Raw genomic sequence first — 18,672 nt, forward strand, 5'->3', positions numbered from 1 at the left:
AAACTTGGTTCATGCTTTATTAAAAATATAGTACTATGAAAAACATGTTTCTAGAAATCGTGAAATATATTCATAAATTTATTAATCTAATGAATACTGATATAATAAAGTTCACAATTGCCTGCTACTTTGTTAGCAAGAAACTAAGCACTAGAAACTAAGGATTCTAAGGGTTAGGAATTCTGATAAATGTAACTCGGACTACCAGAAATAATGGAAACAACTGTATATGCAAGGAAAGTAAAATAGGTATTTTTGAAAAAAAAATATGAGGAATGGGAATACATTTTTGTTGAGGGAAAAGAAGGTAATTTTGTCCTAAAGTGAGAGTGGTTATTTAAAGAAGGAAAACTTGGGGGGCGCCTGGGTGGCACAGCGGTTAAGCGTCTGCCTTCGGCTCAGGGCGTGATCCCGGCGTTATGGGATCGAGCCCCACATCAGGCTCCTCTGCTGTAAGCCTGCTTCTTCCTCTCCCACTCCCCCTGCTTGTGTTCCCTCTCTCGCTGGCTGTCTCTATCTCTGTCAAATAAATAAATAAAATCTTTAAANAAAAAAAAAAAATAAAGAAGGAAAACTTGGGACAAAATCTGAATGCATAAAGTTGTACAAGGTTTATGGTGAGGGAATCATTAGAAGGGAATTGTGTGTGGTCAGTACTGGCTAGGATTGGAAATAAATTTAAGTAAATGAGTTTTGATATCAAAATAGCAATATACTGATGCAAATTTAAAATTTTTGTTTTCTCTTTGTTTAAAAAAGTTTTCTCAAACTATGGATCCCCTCTTAATAAAACATCATAAATATATTTTTAGTTGATCGTGCATATATTCTTTTTTTTAACTTTTTAAAAAAATTGTTATTATTTTTTGTATTATGTTATGTTAGTCACCATGCAGTACTTCATTAGTTTTTGGTGAAATGTTTTATTTTCAAATACTTAGAGATTTATAAAAAGTTGCAATGGAAGTGCAGAGTAGTACAGAAGAATCCCCTGTATCCTTCACATACTTTCTAGACTTTTAATTTTTTAATTTATTTGTTTATATATTTTTTTATGTTCAGTTAGACACTGTATAGTACATCATTAGTCTTTGATGTAGTGTTCAGTGATTCATTATTTACATATAACACCCAGTGCACATCCCAACATGTGCCCTCTTTAATACCCATCACTCTGATACCCCCTTCCCCCACCTCCTTCCTTCTGAGACCCTCAGATTGTTTCCCGGGGTCAGTCTCTCATGGTTCGTCTTCCTCTCTGATTTCTCCCCCTTCAGGTTTCCCTCCCTTCCCCTGTAGTTCTCCATGCTATTGCTTATGTTTCACATATGAGTGAAATCATATGATAATTGTCTTTCTCTGCTTGACTTATTTCACTTAGCATTATCTCCTCCAGTGCTGTCCATGTTGCAGCAAATGTTGAGAACTCGTATGGAACATAAGAACTAGGAAGATCGGTAGGGGAAGAAAGGGATAAAGAAAGGGGGGGTAATCAGAAGGGGGAATGAAGCATGAGAGACTATGGACTAGGAGAAACAAACTGAGGGCCTCAGAGGGGAGGGGGCTGGGGGAATGGGATAGGCTGGTGATGGGTAGTAAGGAGGGCACGTATTGCATGGTGCACTGGGTGTTATACGCAACTAATGAATCATTGAACTTTACATCGGTAACCGGGGATGTACCGTATGGTGACTAACATAATATAATAAAAAAACATTAAAATGTTTCACATATGAGTGAAACCTATGATAATTCTCTTTCTCTGCTTGACTTTTTTTCACTTAGCATAATCCCCCCAGTTCCATCCATGTCAATGCAAATCGTGGGTATTCATCCTTTCTGATGACTGAGTAATATTCCATTGTAAATATGAACCATATCTTCTTTATCCATTCATCTGTTGAAGGGCATTTCTGTTCTTTCCACTGTTTGGCTATTGTGGACATTGCTGCTATGAACATAGGGGTGCATGTGCCCCCTTTTTTCACTACCTTTATATCTTTGGGGTAAATGCCTAGTAGTGCAATTGCTGGGTCGTAAGTTAGCTCTATTTTTAACATCTTGAGGAGCCCCCATACTGTTTTCCAGAGGGGCTGTACCAGCTTGCATTCCCACCAACAGTGTAAATATTTGTACCTTTAAAGTTATATGCCTAGAAAGCAAGAATCCTGTGTTTTACCAAAATAATTACCTATTTTTATCAGGTCTTTGATTTACTCTCCAAAAAAAAGAGTCTTAATATTTTAAAAAAGGTAAATTTTGCTCACAGCTAAGTGACCTTATGTATTTGTCTTCAATATCTTTTATTGTCCTTTGGGTTAAATGGGTAATTAAATATTGGTTCATAGTGATCTGTTATCTTAGTCAGTTCTTCAAAACTTTGATCATTTTTGACATACTTCCCTAAATCAAATTCTCAAATGAAAAATTTTGTCCACAATCTGAGGTGTTCCAGAGAGCTCCTGGAACATTTCAAAGATTTTGTGAGGAATTAAATGAATAAGATTTATTTGGTATGTTGGGGCGCCTGGGTGGTGCAGGTGTTAAGCATCTGCCTTTGGCTCAGGGCATGATCCCAGCGTTCTGGGATCGAGCCCCGCATCAGGCTCCTCGCCTGGGAGCCTGCTTCTTCCTCTCCTGCTTCCCCCTGTTTGTGTTCCCTCTCTCGCTGGCTATCTCTCTCTCTCTGTCAAATAAATAAATAAAATCTTTTTTTAAAAAAGATTTATTTGGTATGTTAAATTAAAAAAAATAAAAAGAAATTATTGTATTTCTTTTATGCACCAGAAAATAAGCTATTTTTGTGAAATTACTGTGTGCACCTGAAACCAATGCATATTCTTCTGTTGTTGGGTGAAGTGTTCTATAAGTGTCAGGTCAAGTTCGTTGCTAATATTATACATTCATTCTGTAGTTATACATACATTCTATAATTTATATTATATATACATTCTATATCCTCATTTATTTTCTCCCTACATGTTCTATTGCTAAATGAGAGAGATGTGGGAAGTATCCAGCTGTAATAGTGTATTTGTCTTTTTCTCCTTTCAGTTCTGACAGTTTTTGCTCTATGTATTCTGAAATTGTTAGTAGGTATACACACATTTAGGATTACGATGTCTTCTTAACAAATTGAATTCCTTGTCATTACATCACATCCCTCTTTATGTCTAGTGGCAATATTACTTGTTTGAAGTGTTCTTGGTCTGATAATTCATATAGCCATTGTAGCTTTCTTTTGGTTAAGGTTTTCATGGTATATCTTATTTTCCTTCAGTTTGTTTTTCATGTATCAATGTTTTCGTAATCATAGTAAGCTTCTTGTAGAAAGCATACTTTTATAGTCAATCTGACAATATCTGCCTTTTTGGTGGTTATTAAGACAATTTACATTTTATTTATTTTTTTATTATGTTATGTTAGTCACCATACAGTACTTCATTAGTTTTTAATGTAGCGTTCCATGATTCATTACTGCGTATAACACCCAGTGCACCATGCAATACGTGCCCTCCTTAATACCCATTACCAGGCTAACCCATTTCCCCACCCTCCCTCCCCTTTGAAACCCTCAGATTGTTTCCCGGAGTCCAGAGTCTCTCATAGTTCATCTTCCCTCTGATTTCCCCTCTTCATTTTTCCCTTCCTTCTCCTGATGTCCTCCATACTATTCCTTATGTTCCACATATAAGTGAAACCATATGATAATAAGACAATTTACATTTAATGGGATTATTGATATAGCTACATTAAAACTATATCTTGCTAGTTGTTTTTTGTTCATTTCATCTGTTCTTTATTCATTTTTCCTCTTTTCTTGTTTTGTTTTGAATAAGTTGAGTGATGTTTGTGATGTCATTTTATCTCCTCTATTGCCTTATTTATGCCTCTTTTCAGAATTACGTTCATTGGCTTCACTATGGTTTACAATATACATCTTTACTTAAGCAGAGTCCAACTTCAAGTAATATTATACAATTCTCATATGGTATAAGAACTTTACACCAATATGTTTTAAATTCCTCCTTAATATCTGTTGTGTGATTGTTGCCATGCATTTTACTTATACATATGTTAAACTCCAAAATACATTGTTACTATGGTTTTCTTGAAAGTGACTATTTTCTTGTATAGAGACTAAAATATTCAAATACTTTTTATGTTTACTTTTATTTTTTATCATTACTGGCCCTCTTCATTGCTTGCTATAGATCCAAGTTTCCATCTGGCATCATACTTTTTCTGCCTAAATAACTTCCTGTAACATTTCTTGTAACCCATATTTACTAGAAGTAAATTCTCTCAGCTATGTTTGTCTGAGAAAGTATTTTGTCTTCATTACTGAAAAACATTTTAATAGATAAAGATTTCTGGGTTGACAGATTTTTCTTTCAATGTCTGAAAGATGTCACCCAATTATCTTCTGGCTTGCATAGTTTCTGATGACAAGTCTACTGTGTTTCTAATTTTTGTTCCTTTGTATGTATTGCGTCTTTTAACCATCAATACTTTTGTTTTGTAGTTGGTTTTCAGAAGTTTGACTATGATGTACTTGAAGTGTGTGTATTTATATTTATCCACATTCTTATTCTCCGAGTTTCTAGGATATGTGTTGTCTTTCATTATTTTTGAAAACTTCTCAGTCATTATGTTTTTAAATAATTCTTTTGGGGGCGCCTGGGTGGCTCAATAGGTTAAGTGTCTGCCTTCAGCTCAAGTCATGATCTCAGGGTCCTGGGACTGAGCCCCTCATTGGGCTCCCTGTTCAGTGGGGAATCTGCTTCTCCCTCTCTCTCTCCCCCTGCATGTTCTCCCTCTCTCTCTCAAATAAATAAGTAATATCTTCAAAAAAATGATTCTTTTGCCCATTTTTTTCCTGCCTTCTTTTCTGAGACTGAAATTACTGCATGTTAATCAACTATATATTATACCACAACTTTTGGATGCTTTGTCCTTTTTCCCCCACTTTTTTCTCTTTGCACCATAGTTTGGATAATTTACAATGATCTATCCTTGAGTTCACTAATTACTTCTTTGGCTGTATCCATCTATTAATAAACCCCTCAAAGGCATTCATTCTTCTTTTGTGTCACCTCATTACTGTACTAATTTGTTACTGTGTTTTTTGTTTGTTTTTTAGAGAGGGATAGGGTGAGAGGCAGAGGGAGAGGGAGAGAAAGAATCTTAAGCAGGCTCCATGCCCAACGCAGAGCCAATGCAGGGCTCGATCTCACAACCCTGAGATCATGACCTGAGCTGAAATCAAGAGTCGGATTCTTAACCAATTGAGCCAGCCAAGCACCCCTTTACTGTGGGGTTTTTTTTATATTATTGTATTTCTATTTTACTCTTTCATATAGTTTTCATTGATGTGCTAAAATTCTCCATATGTTCATGTATGTATACCCATATTAGTTGTAGTTATTAGAAAGTCTCTAACCATTCTAATATTTGCAACATCTCTAAATCAGGTTTGGTTGATTGCTTTATTTCTCAACAAGGGATTATTTTTTCTTGCTTTTATGTTTGTGTCTTAATTTTTTATTTAATGCCAGGCAACGTATTTAGAAGAATAGTAGAAACTAAGATAAATTGCTATGCCAGGAAATGACCTTGTCTCTTCTTCTATAAGGCTGTTTAATTGTGAAATTGAGTCAGTCCATGCAGTAGTTGAGCAGGCTTTGTAATATGTGCTATCATTACCATCACTGCACCACAGGCTTTGGATTCCTGCAGTAGTAAGCCACTGTTATCAAGTCCTTAGAATGTGAGTTGTGGTGCCAGAGGGTTTTTGTCAGTCTTTCTGCTTCTGCCTCAGCTTTCAGTTGCCCTTGCATGTCTAGGCCACAGAGGGGAGTTCTTTCTATGCTCCTGCCCCTCCTCCAGCAGAAAACTGATGTTGCTTGTTATTTGGTGCTAGGCTCCTCATGGGGGCATAGCATGTACTCTCTTGTCTTAGTCTGGTATTACTCTCAGGCAATACCTGTGCACATGGGCTTCAGGAATGGAGCTTCCTAGTATTCCTAGCCACCCTCAGAGATTGTAACTCTGCCTTATATCTGACTTTGGTCTTGAGCAGGAGTTTCCTGTCCTCCCCCAGTAGTAGGAGACCTACGCTTGGTATGTGTGTAGGATCCTGGGCTTAAATTCCCTGCCCCTGCTCTAGAGGTAAAGGATTTTGTTTATATTCTTCTCTGAGGACCAAAGGAATTTTCCTGAGTTCTGGGTAAAGGATTCCATATCTTTTCCTTAGAGCCAGATAAGTTTTGCTTCTCCTCTTCCCCCTAGAAGCAATAGATCTTTGCCTGTGCCATGGAAGTGAGAGATTTTTCTGCCCCACCCCATGCATCTTTAGGCTTTTGCTTCAGAAAAGAGTCTGAGGAAACTTGCAGGGAAGTCCCTCCCTTCTTTTTTATGACCACCCAATGTAGGTGTATGGAAAACAGCATGTGTGTAAATGCAAACTTCCTTTGTGTTGGGGACAATCAGCTATTCCAAACTAACATACTATTTTGAACTCCTCAGCCTGTGTCTTATATTGAAATGAAGCTTGCCTTTTCATTGTTCCCACACATGGATTATTTAAAACTGCTTTTATCTTTATGGTTTTGCTCCTACTGTTCCTCTTGTATGGAAAGCCCTCTTTTCTTCTGCATAAGTTTCCAAACCCTTCATTGCCAGGCTCAACTTTTATTTCATCCTTGATAATTCCAGCCAATTTTAATTTCTTCCTTGTTGACCTCCCTTATAACCTATTCTTTAATATATTATTGCTTCCAATTTACAAGTGGACATTTAAATACGTATCATTTAGTGTTTTATTACATTGTGTCATATTGTTCCCTAATTGTGTCACAGGATCTAGCCAGGTATATAGTACATGTTCAATGTCCTGACACTAGAATTTAGTCAGAAAAAAATGTATTAAATTGCTCTTGTATCACATCGACGGCAATAATAAAACAAATACAGCTATTCCAACTTCCATTCGATTAGTGTTGGTATGCTATTAGCTTATTAACAGATTAGTTTAACAAATTAGTTCTGAAAGTCTGTGTAATGATGCAGGAGGAACATAAGCATTGCAGCCCAATGGCACGTCACCACCCCTCTTGAACTTCAGTTTCTTCATCAGTAAAATGGAGACAGTCGTTAAAGTTGCTTAAACAACTTCAGAGAGCTGTTTCAAGGCCTAAAAAAGGAACAACAGAAACAATGGGAACAAAGAAACAGGAGTATGTTGTAAACTGTAAAGAGCTCTGCAAAAAGGGGTGGGGTTTGTAATTATAGTGATCCAGATGGTGAAGCAAGTACATTTCCTACCCACCCCCCAACTCTTGGCGAAGTCATAATGAGTCAAGTTGTAACCAACTCAATTCCTGTCTAGAATGATCCTTGGGACAGTGATCACAGACATATAATTTAGGATCTCAATTTTCTGTTCTTTCCTTTAATATCTCTCTTAGATCTAGTGCTGCTTCAGGGAAACTGGATGCGAAGTTGCCTCAATAAGGGCAGGACTGGGGCAAGGATTTGGAAAATGTCTATTCAAAAATGAAACATGGTTTAGAAAAATTTGGGTCTATCAAGACATTCTGCGGACAATGAGGTACAGTGTAGAGAGGATGGTTAGCCAATTAATAACATAATGAAGGAGAAAAATCTGGTTTGTGGAAGTATTTTTCTATTTCTAACTCTGAGTTTTACTTTATTCCAGAAAGGGGTGTTCTCCAAGTAAACACTCTGTAAGTTTTCAAACACCGTCTGTCAAGGATAGGTGATAAATTCTATTGGAAGTTGTGACTTTTTTTTTTTAAATTGAGCAAGTTAGGGAAAACCTTAAGTGTTGGGACAGATAGAGAAAGGTTTGGAAGTAGTAGTAGCGCCCTGCCATTTTGGGGAGCATTCAGTTCTTCCACCTAGCCCAGGAACTGTGACTAGTCTGTGTCTGAAACTCCATGTTTGAATACACGTGTGTGTGTTTGTGTATGGTGTCATTTGTATGTTTTCACAGGTGCATGTTTATGAATTTGTATCTGTGTGATAGTATGTGCCAGCCTGGTTGGTTTTGTTACCATCTGTATATGTTTGAATCTGCATACGTGTCCTGTGAACATTTAAGTTTTTATATGTATGTATGTATGTACATATCAGGGTTCTGAGATTCTTTTAAGGCTTTGGTAATCTACGGACTGACACTTTTTTGCAGGGTAAGTAAGCTTGCAGGCAATAAAGGGTGTTTTATCATTCTGAGAAAGTTACAGACTAGACTGGAATTTGCTCTAATACTTCAAGACAATTCCTTTGATTCATGTCTCCTACTTATCCCCACTCCCACAACACATGTGGCTCTCTGACCACTCCCACTCTCACTCAGACCATTTCTGTACAAGACATGGGGTTCTGATGAAGGATGCTTGGAGCCATTCCACACCTTTTTTTGAGTGAGTGGTAGATGAGATGTCACCAGAACAGGAGGCTTTGTTATCCCATCTCTACTCCCCTTATATTATTAAGGAATTACAGTTCTGGGCACAGCTCTTTTGTTTGCCTGGCTGGAGGTCTGTTTATCATTCTTTTTGAAAATTTTCCGGGTGAGACACAGGGATTAGACTTTTTCACTTTTGGAGAAAGGCTTTGCTTCCTCCAGAGAAGTTCTGTTCTCCAGCTGTAGGCTAAGAGGTGAGAAACAGAACTAACCAACAATGCCTATGGGCTGCTTTAGAAACTCAGTCCGATTCCTGTGTTTCAGAGAGACAGCAGAAGGATCTCTCTAGGCAGGCATTGATTAATTTCTGGGGTACTTGCTATACATAGCCTCAGCTCCAGAAGCAGAATTCTTTTTGCCTCCACGTTCCTTTTGATAAGAGTCTGTAGGAGACAACAGCTGGGAATGACTTGTGGTGGGAATTGGAAACCAGCCTATGGGAGAGAGCAGTGGATTTCAAGACCCCACAGAGAAAGTGGAACCCTGTGCAGTTCCGTAGTCTTTAAAGATGCGGCTGACCAGTGGTCATTGTTCTGCTTTTTTTCTGTCTTTGTTTCCAAATTGGCTATGAAATCATAGTGAATCCTGTGGACTGCAGCTTCTCTTCTCTCCCCCAGTCGTTCCCTCTCATACCCCAAAGCCATTTCCTGGCACTCCTAGAGAGCAGTAGCACTTGAAGCCCAAGGAGCTTCTATGACCTGCAGCCACCCTGAGTCTGAAGCTGCCCTTTTCTTCTGTAATGTGGGGTTGAGAATGGCTTTTTTTTCACTCCCCCCTTTTTTCTGAGTAGGCTCCACACCCAGCCTGGAGCCCAATGTGGAGTTTGAACTCACAACCCTGAGATCACGACCTGAGCTGAAATCAAGAGTCAGACACTTAATTGACTGAGCCACCCAGGTGCCCCCAAAGTGGCTTTTTCTGAGCCACCAGAGCACACACACTTAGAGAGAACACCTTGGTTCTGGTATGGTCTTTGTAGCAGAACCAATGACAAGTAAGTATCTCCCTGTGCTATCCATTGAGGAGTAGGACAGTAACAATCTCTAAGGTCCCTCCCAATCTGACATTCTGTGATTATTTCTGAAAATGACTGTTTCCATGCCTCTTCAGACTGCAAACAGAAAACTTAAAAAGCACTAGGGCGAACACTATTCAGTCTTCTCTGAGAACTGGAATCCTTGTTATTTCCCTACAGATTTGAAAAAGAAAGGAGCTGACATTTGTTAAGTGTGCTATGAGCCAGGCACTCTCTTATACTCTATATTATTATTTCAATAATAATTCATAACTTGAAGAAATTTGGGGCAGGTGAAGTGATTGTGTATGTGAAGTACTGGGTACAATGCCTGGTATAAAGTATGCACTCAATAAATGTGATGTCTTGGCTCATGCTTCAGCCCCTCTCTACCTTGCTCACTGCCATTTAAAAAGATGAGGAAACAGCAACTCAGAGGGATTAAGTGACTGCCCCAAGTCACTCAGGTTTTCAACTCCAAAGGCCGTATGTATCCTATTATACTACACTGCCTCTGGAGTGTGAAGTATGCAGTTATTTCCCCTGTGGACCTGCTCCATTAGCATGTGCAGTTTGAAGAGTTTGCTGGGAAGCTTCCCACTCTATGGCCCAGTTCCTCATTGTGATCCAGGGCATGCATTTGGGGGGGTGGCTGCCCAGAGGTTTCAGGCACAGCAAAATTTCCCTAAGCAGGATTATAACTGGTCCCACAGAGTTTGAACCCTCCATCTAAACCTCATTAACATCAGACTCTCATTCTGAGCCAACCGTCCCTTAGGGCACCCCTCAGGTCACCTAGGCAAGGATTCCCTGGAACCTCTGACTCCTGGTTCTATTCCCCTGATGCAGGTATAGGAAGATGGTCTTGTGGGGAAGAGCCAAGGGGGCCACTTTTAAGTAAAAAGGAAAGGCAAGTTTGTTTGTTCAGGATTTAATCCAGAAAATCATATCCTCGACTGGCAGAATATTGAGAACCGTTACAAGAGTGGAGGATATGGGAGTAGTTACAACTAGAGATGAGAATGACCACTGACCCTAGGGAAGGAAGAAGGTAGGCTGGGGCTTGCTTACCCAGAGGTATGGTCATTGGCCTATGTATTAGTGGGGTTAAACAGGAAGTTGCTGAGATGAATGACAGAAGACTGAACTTGGAGGCAACTTGATGACTTGAAAATAGTCTTCCTGTAAAACCCATCAAGTCCATTTATTCTATAGCAGCCTTTCCTGTGTTGCTCTTTAGCAGGAAGGATCATAGTGGTGGAAACGGTTTTACATGGGCACACTCTGGTCACTCTCTGGTCTGGTACCCACAGTGTGCATAGAACAAACCTGGGTTTAGGTTGGCTCAATATATCTTTAATATGAGAATAGGCAGGTGTTCAGATGTGATGTTTCACAAAGCAGATGGCTAGCCTTAATGGTTATTTCTTCCACCTCCAGGGTGACTAGCATGATCGAGCACTTCTCTCTCAATCTCTCCTTCTCTCTCTCTCTCTCTCTGTGTGTGTGTGTGTGTGTTTTATTCTTTGTCTCTGTCTCTTTTTCTTCTAGGCTCCAGAGGTCAGTCCATGTAATAGAGCCCTAGTACCGGAGACCAGCAATCTGAGCTTCCTAATTGTGTCCAAAATGATTAAAAATATTTTGCTTTGCATACAGGGGGGCATGATTTGCCTTCTAGAAATATACTGGAAAGAGTACAGGCTTTGAAGATAAGCAACTTAATTTTGGATTCAGAATAGGCCATGTTTTAGCTCTATCTATAATGCTGAACAAGTCAATTTAACTTCTTCAAGGCCATTTTTCTTATCTCTAGAATTAGGATAATCCTGGTACCTGTCTCCTAGGCGTGTAGTAAAGATTTACTGAGATAATTTACTGAGATAATTTATGAAAAGAATTTAGTTCAGCACCTGGTACAGAGTATGTGCTGAAGGCATATTTGTTGAATGAATGAATGAATGAATGAGTAGATATTGGTGTCTCCACCACCCCGTGATGAAGTGCTGTTAAGGAGGCTATCTTTTGCTATCTTTTAATTAAATGGCAAGAACATGAAGGTACAATTCAGTCAACTCAGGGTCTGTACTCTTAACCATCTACTAGCTGTGTGATCTTAGTAATTAAAAATTTGTTTGAGCCTTAGTATCCTTATACATAAAATCTGGATGGCAAAGCCAGTTGTGCAGGGCTGCTGTGAAGATTAAAGGAAATAACGCATGTGATGGGACACTGCACAGGACCTAGAACATGGTACATGATCTATATAACACCAGGTCCCTTCCTCTGCCATCCCTCCAAGGATGTGGGCTTGCTTAATCCTCAGAATAACCATGTGAGATATGTATTATCATCATAATGAGATAATGTATGTGGAGGCACCTAGTACAATATGATGCAGGTGGTCAATAAATGTTTGTTTCCTTTCACTCCTTTTCCCTTAATTAAGCCAATTATTATCCTGCCAACAATCGTGCTTTTGCATGAACTATGTGAATATTTAAAGACTGAGGTGCTAATCTTATATTATTATCAATTTAGAAGGCAGCCTGGACACCTGGACCATAATCAGAATTATGTTGATTTTACTAAGATGACAAAAGATCACAGAGTTGATAGATATAAAGTGCTTGCTTAATTCTTCCTTATTATAGAGAGTTATGAATAGATTAATTTGATATTTCAAAATGTAACAATCATTGGAAAAGTGTTTTCGTATCAATTATAGCTTTACATATTAGTATCATGCTTTCCTTAGCATCTAAATATGTTGTTCTTTACTCACCATGAGGAGAAAGTATTTGATCTGTGTTTGTAGAAATGGGGATTGGTTGGGGTTGAGTTCCTCCAACTTTAACCTGGCCTCTTACCTGGTTTCCCAATGTACCATCTAATCTCTACTAATTTGTGTGTTAGCATATGATTTGGAGAGGGCCAAAGAGTGGGCTATAATTGTGCCTGGGGTAGAGAGCTTCATGCCAAAATGAAATCTGATCTATGGTCACAGGCCAGCTTAATTTACTCCAAATCGCCCTGTTAGTAACCATGGACAAGTTAATATATTTTTTCCTTAGTTTCATCATCTGCAAAGTAAATATATTAGTACTTACTGATATGGTTGTTTTGAGGATTAAATAAGATAATTTATGAATAAATTAACCCATCTACAAGCTTTAGCACAGTGTTCACCATGTACTGAGGGCTCAGTAAGTGTTAACAGCTGTCACTGCCACAGCCACTACTGCCACCACCCTTACCTCTACAATAATAATGATGTGACAAAACCATTGCAGAATGGTTAAAGAATTTAGTATCCTGTCTCATAAAGTATTCCAGATCTCTGAAGGGTGGGCTGAGAACTTTCTTGATTTCAAACCGCATTTTTAAAATCTTTCTGAGGTGTCTATGTCCACATTGCTTAAATTACTGTGGAAAATCTAGGATTATCTTGAATCCTGATGCATGGAGGCTTTGTAAAGTCCATACAAGGATCATTCATTACCCCCCCCTTTTTTTTTACCATCATCCAAATGGTAACAAAGCTGTACAAGATATAGGAAACTGGGCTGAGCGTCATTCGAATGCAAAAGAGCCTTTGAAAATCTTTGTAATTTTAATTGTGGTGGCTTTTATTCTAATTTTTCTTTTCTCCCCTAAAAGCAGAGTATATTAAACTTTCTCAGTTTGTCTCGACTAGTCAGAATTTTACAAGAACCTTTCCTTGTCTCTAAATAAACCAGAATTTCTGTTATATAGAGAGATTTATCTAGGTGCCATGCATATTCAAACAAGTAGGGAGAAGAGACTAGAACTAGGTTGATTGAATTCTTTGTCTTTTGAAAATTGACCAGTTGTATGGCTGTTCTGGAGACTAAATTAATACAGGTAAATTTCCTAAGTAGCACATTGATAGCTCAGGTGGGAATAGTGAACTTGGATGTGTAATCTGGAAATTTTCAATAAGTTACAAACCAGTGTGTGAGCAAGACTTTGCAGCAATGAAAATGGGAGGCAAAGAGAGCCATAGGGACTTTTGTCTGATGAACTCTCAAAAATGGAATGATGGGTGGTTCAGAAAATCTCTTGTGCGAATGCGGAGGGCTGGACACCAGTGGTCTCTTATGGTCCCTTTTACCTCCAGGCCCTTAGAGTTCTAGAATACCTTATTGCAGCACTATTTCTTCTTTAGATATATTTCTTAGAATCTTCCTTCCTTCTTCCTTTTATATCCTTCCTCCCTGAAATATTTACCTAGTGCATACTAACAGCCCAGGCACTATTTTAGGAATTGGGGTGTAACATAATCAAGACAGACACTGCTCCTATTTTCATGGAGTTGACAATTTATGATGTTCTAGGAGGCACTTGATCTGGTGTTTGGAGAAGTATAGCTCCTTATTTATGTTTTAAGTTCTGTGTTATATACAACTCCTTATGTGTGAGTTTTCTCTCTTTTCTTCAACTTGTAGCATATAAGACCTTAGACAAAAGGATGATTTTATTTAAAGATTTTATTTATGTGACAGAGAGACAGCCAGCAAGAGAGGGAACACAGCAGGGGAGAGGGAGAGGAAGAAGCAGGCTCCCAGCCGAGGAGCCTGATGTGGGACTTGATCCCACAACGCCGGGATCACGCCCTGAGCCAAAGGCAGACGCTTAACGACTGCGCTACCCAGGCACCCCAAAAGAATGATTTTTTGACTAAAGCTGATCAGGTTGAGGTGGCAGAGAAGTAGGACTAGAGTAGGACCAGAGGTACTGACTTCTTGCCTCTGACATAGCCTATTAACCAGCTCATGGCATCTCCTTCTTGCTATGTTCCCTCAAATTATAAAGGAGGTGAGATGTGTATAATTAAAACAAACTAAGCAAAGAAACAGAATCACATAGAAGAACAAAACACCAAACAAAACAAAAAACAAAAAGAAAATAAACACACAAAACTCTTCTTTCTAGTTGGCCCCATAAAAGGTGTCTTCCTTTGGCTTTGAAGGGCTCAGTCATTTTTCCTTAGTCATCTGATCTGGGGTTGAGGTTGCAGCACTAACACCTAGTAAACAAGTAAGATAGTCAATCCACTTGCCTTGTCTAAAAGAGAAATTAGGGCCAAGCTACTGATTCCCACCAAAAACCTTCTCCCTTGCAAAAGAAAAAAATTATTCATCTTGGCATCAGTTACTGACACTGGCCTAGATGGCCCCAGGGTACCATCAGTCTCCCAAAAGTTTGTGAAATACCCACTTGAAAGAATAGAGGGGCAAAGCCAGGTGTTCTGTGAATGTGGGTTGGAAATCAGGGCTCTGGATTCTGGGGCTCATCATGCTGGAGCCATGGGGCAGGACTTGGGAGTTTCAGGCCATTATGCTGAGGAAAAATAAAACCTATGACAGATTTTCATGCACTTATTCATGAGTACATCAAAAAGGTATTAAGCACTGACTAGTATTGGGAATAAAAGAGCAAACTGAAACATCTTCTTTCACTTTTCCAGACTCAACAAACATTTCCATGTGTTAACAACCTCCAAAGGGGACAGTATCCATCAGTCAAATAAACAATAATGTTGAGAACAGAAGTGTGAGTGTGCTGATATTGTACTTCTCCTTTTCTTTAAGGGATTTTGAATTGATTAGTTTTCTTTTAGCCCAGAAAAGAGAAAATCTCTGTGTGGGGGGAGAATGGGATCACAATCTCTCTTCGGTTATCTGAAGATAATATAGATTAAAATGATATCTACAGCATTAAAATGTTGTATCGAATCAGTGAGGAGACCAGGAACTAATGGACAGAATTTAAAGGGACTCTGATTTTGGTTTATTTCCTATAGAGCTTATCAACTGTGGAATATGTGGTCTTGGAAGCTAATAATAACTGTAGTATTAACACTTGTTATTTTAACTTATTTTGTATATAATACTTAAATAATTTTTAAAATGGGTATGTCTCATTTAATCCTCGTTACTAGTTGTGTGTATCAGTTAGGGTATATAGCATTACTTGTATTTTACAGATGAAGAAACTGAGGCTCAGAAAAGTTAAGATTATTACTAAAGGCCACATAGCTAATGGTATAAGCTGTGAATCAAATCAGTACCTATTTATTGGTCTTGAGGGAGTGTGTAAGGAAGGATTCTCTTCCTTGGCTTTTTCCAGAGTGTAAAGAAGCTGTCTTTAAACAGGGAGGAATCAAAAAACAGCTCTGATTTCCAGTGAGGCAAAAGACATTTACCAAGCGAGAGTCCAGTGTAGAACTATGCTCTGCAAACCAATGTGGATGAAAGTGAACTATTTTGTTTATTGCTATTTTTATTTTAATGTTGTGTTCTCTGATTTCAGTGTGAAAATGTAGGTCTGGGCTGGTGGATATCATAAAGTATACCCCTCCTTGCTCATTACAGCTACAATCACACTGTGTTCTGTGTGCACAGATGCATGTTTGTGTGCGCATATGAAAATTACTTTCCTGAGCCTGTGGACACACAGCAGTTTCACAATTTGCCTGAAACAATAAAGGTTACAATAAAAAAAAAAGAAAAAAGAGCCAGGTTTTGCCATTTCCTGCATGAAAACAAACAGCTGAGTTAATTCATTTGATCAACGTGCCCATTTTCCCAGTAGTTTTCTTGGCATAGGGAGAAGTTCTCTGTGAACACAACCTGTATGTGTGTGAGTGTGTGTGTGTGTCTGTGTGTGTAAGGACCACCCTATAGCGCTGTTTTAAAATTCCTCTTTTCTTTTATTATGTTTTTCAAAGTTATGCCTGATAATTGTGTATTGTATCTGGAGTCCCACTTCCTAAAAGCACATTGAGTCATAGGTGGGCTGTAAGAGTCCAGGAGACCTGCAGCGGTGACTAAGAGAGTCATTATTTGATAAAAAGGGAAAAACTAGGTATTGGCTTGAAAGGAAGGCTGAGGGAGCATGAAGAACTTCTTGAACGGGGGAAAAAATATTTGGAAGCTAGCTGGCAGGGTGAGTGAGGACCGGAGAAAACCAGTCTTGTGCAGTAGGACTTGCTGCTGCATTTTAATGACATCTCTGTGTGACTGGGATATTTTTCCCTCTTTCTGTTTTTTTTCATCAAGCAAGAAAGAACACAGAGGGGATTCAGCAGAAACCTGGCTCTTTAAACTTTGCAATGTACCCTGCCTCCTTGAATGTTTTCAAACTGACATCCAGAAATTTTTCATTGCAAGTTCTAATAGATGCAAACACACCTTGTAAATATTGACAGGTTAAAATTACAGCACAATTAAACCCATTACTCAGTCTTTTCACTTCTTCAATCTTATTTTATTTTTTCTTCCCTTCCCCTATGTTCATCTGTTTTGTTTCTTAAATTCCACATATGATGAAATCATATGGTATTTGTCTTTCTCTGGCTGACTTATTTCACTTAGCATTATACCCTCTAGTTCCTGGGCAAATTCTAAATCATGGAGTATTTTTATATCCACTGTCACCCATTAAAATGGAAATGCGCAAGTTTTCTAACAGTCAGGCATCTCACACCATTATCTTTTCTTTTTGAACCCACACTTCCACTCACTTTGCCCACCAAATTTTATCCTAATGTCATAAATATTTTTATACTTGAAACTCTTCTCTCAATCATCATATCATATATCTCTATGGAAAGATGTATATAAAATGAAATTTTAAACTGAAAAAAATCCCTGTGACCACAAGCCTCCCACCAGTTAAAATAAATAAGCAAAGTAAGTAAGTAAATAAATATTACACAGTGAGTGATAGAGAATTAATTAGAACCAGGGACTATGCTCCAACTTCAAGATCTTATTCACTCTGCTCTGCTGTACCCTGGGACCTTAGAGAAGAAAGTGCCTACAGTCAAGGTAAGATTCAAGATGCCTAATAGGTAGACCTTTCTCTTGTAAATTAGGAGAAGGGTAATTGTAAAAGTAGAGGTGAGAAAGGGGAACCAGTAGGATTCTTCAACCTCAGGCACATTCATGGCACATCAGTTTTAGAGAACATGCCATATACAAATTAGAAATTAATTATCTTTAAAAAGCTTACAAAAATATGTTATGGGCCAATTATCCAGGTAAAATTTTAATATAGTATATTTCTTTCCGATTTTACCAAATCCTTGAGACTGAATAATGAATAATCCTATACTAGAGGTTGCTAGCATGTTTAAATGATGTTTAATAGAGAGAAAAGGTCATAAAACTTATCATCATAATAAAGATATTTGACACCCAGTATATATAAATATTCCATTATCCTAAAAACATAATGAAAAATAAGAGTTCAAACTGTGTTTTAAGATATTCCTTCTTGGGCCATATGCACCCCAATGTTCATAGCAGCATTGTCCACAATAGCTAAATTGTGGAAGGAGCCGAGATACCCTTCAGCAGATGACTGGATTAAGAAGATGTGGTCCATATACACAATGGAATATTACTCAGCTATCAAAAAGAACGATTTCTCAACATTTGCTGCCACATGGATGGCACTGGAGGAGATAATGCTAAGTGAAAGAAGTCAAGCAGAGAAAGACAATTATCATATGGTTTCTCTCATCTATGGAACAGAAGAACTAGGATGATCGGTAGGGGAAGAAAGGGATAAAGAAGGGGGGTAATCAGAAGGGGGAATGAAACACGAGAGACTATGGACTATGAGAAGCAAACTGAAGACTTCAGAGGGGAGGGGGTGGGGGAATGGGATAGGCTGGTGATGGGTAGTAAGGAGGGCACGTATTGCATGGTGCACTGGGTGTTATACTCAACTAATGAATCATAGAACTTTTCATCAGAAAACAGGGATGTACTGTATGGGGACTAACATAATGTAATAAAAAATATTATTATAATAAAAAATAAGATATTCCTTCTTCATAAAAATTATGGAAATGCATATTACCATAAATGTTACTAGACCTAGGAAAACCAGTAAATAATGACTAAACTTTGAAAAACCTTTAGATAAGCAAGTTTTTCCCCCCCTTTGGTTTTTATTTTTATTTATTTTTTTAATAATAATATTTTTATTATATTATGTTAGTCACCATACAGTACATCCCTGGTTTCTGATGTAAAGTTCTATGATTCATTATTTGCATATAATACCCAGTGCACCATGCAATACGTGCCCTCCTTACTACCCATCACCAGTCTATCCCATTCCCCCACCCCTC

This window comes from Ailuropoda melanoleuca, chromosome X, assembly GCF_002007445.2.
Source record: "Ailuropoda melanoleuca isolate Jingjing chromosome X, ASM200744v2, whole genome shotgun sequence".
In the NCBI taxonomy this organism is placed as follows: Eukaryota; Metazoa; Chordata; class Mammalia; order Carnivora; family Ursidae; genus Ailuropoda; species Ailuropoda melanoleuca.